This window comes from Varanus komodoensis, unplaced genomic scaffold (genome assembly GCF_004798865.1).
Source record: "Varanus komodoensis strain SLA01 unplaced genomic scaffold, ASM479886v1 scaffold9, whole genome shotgun sequence".
In the NCBI taxonomy this organism is placed as follows: domain Eukaryota; kingdom Metazoa; phylum Chordata; class Lepidosauria; order Squamata; family Varanidae; genus Varanus; species Varanus komodoensis.
In genome coordinates, this window is record NW_025336598.1 from 9249265 (window position 1) to 9251611 (window position 2347).

Consider the following 2347-nt stretch of genomic DNA (forward strand, 5'->3'; position numbering starts at 1 on the left):
GGTGTGCTTTGTTAGATTTTAATCTGCATACATTTGAGACTGCAAAAGCTCTTCAAAAAATCATCTTTTAATGGCATTGCAATTTATAGACAGTAACTAATTTCAAACTTCATAGCGCTTGGCTTTTATGATTATTTCAAATCATTTAAATGCAAATGAATTTCCAGAGAGAGAAAACATCGAAATGCCCTTGAGTGGCAACATGTAATAGAACTGCAAGCCAAAATCACAGTAGGAATTGGAAACAGCCTGATGGGGTTTGATGCGAGGTCCGTATAAAAAGTGTTTGCTGAAATCCAATTTACATTTCATTTCACATTATATTCTATTTACCCATTTTGTCATTTTAATATGACTTATTTACTTAATCCCATGCTGAAACTGAATTCTTTATCAGAATAGAAAGTCAAATCTAGGAAAGAAAGAACTTAAAGTTTCAAGTGTTTTGGAGGAAATCACTACATAGGGCTAAATCCACCAGCACATTCCCTTGAACAAACCACATACTTAGGCACCTTCTGTTTGCTTCAATAGGTTTGCACAGGGCGGCATTCCATGGATCTGTTCCCCACAGCTGCAGAAACAGCTGGCCATCCATTGCACACCAAAACCTACTGATCTGTGCTGAGGCATAGTCTGCCAGGATGGTAAAAACAGCCTGAAGCCACGGCGCATAGGTCAAAGGGTCCACCAGCAAGAGTTGCAGTATTCTGAGTCATTGCATGCTAAACACCCAATACTGTAAAATACTAAACACTGCCACATGTCACCTATGAAATGTATGTTCCCAACAAATCTTACTCCTAGGGTCTCTAAATGTTTTTTGCCAGAACATTCCTTCTCACTGTTAATTAGAAATTGTTAGAAATTATTCATTTAAACAAAATTAATTTAAATTATATTTCTTTTCTCATTTATGTCTGACAATTGTGTTTTATGTATTCACATTTATCTTTGTTGTTTTGTGAGTGTTTGCTTGTTTTTACATTTGTGATTTGATGCCACATCAAGAGAACTTATTTTGGGGTCTATTCCTATTGGTCACCATGTTATTTTCTTAAGCATGCCCCAGTTAGGCAGCTGCCATTTTTTCCCTGGCCATCCCTGAAATAATGCAGCATCTGGGGCATTCTGGGAATATAAGATGGTGTTGCCAGGAGAATCCACTAAATTACTGTTGCTGCTAGAGAAAAGCAAGCCCCCATGCCATGCCAGAATAATACAGATCAGGAATGAATTAGTACAAAAGGGAGTAAAAAAAAAAGCACACCTGTTAGTTCCTCGGTGCATTAATTTCAGAATGAGTGAAAACTGAACTGAATAGAATCACGTATTTCATTTGCTCTGAAACAAATGCACACCCCCTACTCTAACATGCTATTGGATTTCTGCTTTTGTCCCTTCTGAAGCAACAGGGGCAGGGATGAGGAATAGATGAGCTGAACTGCGCCTCCCTCCTGTCTTCACGTGCCAGTCAGATACTGCTGGAAATTAAAGAGGCTGTTGTTTTTGAAGCACACTTCAAGGCCAGGGAAGCTTAGACTCTTCTCAGGGGGAGGAAACGGGATCTCCAGATTTCAAGATGAAAGAGGTAGCAGGGTTTTTCTCAAAGCTGCCCTCTCCAGATGTTCAGGTGCACCCTGAGAATAGCCACAGTTGGCAACTGTGCCGAAAGGAGGTGTGGAACAGGAGTCAGACGAGCCTTCTCTCTCTGACCTCATGGCGTGGCATTGGGAGAGAAGGGGTAGCCAACCAGAGGAGTGGCATACAACTAAAAGGCTGGACCATCTCCAGAGTAGTTCTCCCAGAGGGATGGGATGCAGAGGTACTTGAAAGGAGAATCTGGGAGGTAGTTTCTAGTGTGGGTTCAAAAAACCACTCTGTGCATGCTTGGGGCCTCTTTCTTTGTCAGTTACATGGAAACATAGAAATGGAGCAAGTCAGAAGAGGTCTCCCAGACCATCCAACCTGACCCCCAGCTCTAGCTGGCTCTGCTCACGACTTGCCTACCATGTGTATGTCTAGCCTATCTTTGAACACCCTCACCATTGGGCCTCAACCACGTCCTGTGGAAGCCCATTGGGTGCTGTCAGGAAGTGCTTCCTGGCATCCAAATTGAACCTTTGTTCCCTGAGCTTTGCTCCGTTGGAGCATGTCCTGCCCTCCTCTATAGGTCCTGCCCTCCTCCTCTATCTACCTCCATTTGACACGCCCTCACAGAAGAGGTCCTTTGCCTGCATACATCATCTTTCCAACTCCTCCTACTTTTCAACCAATTGCACTCATGTGTGACACAAGATCATGCTTAGAACCCAATGGAAACTGCATGTGTAACTTGCATTTGTTT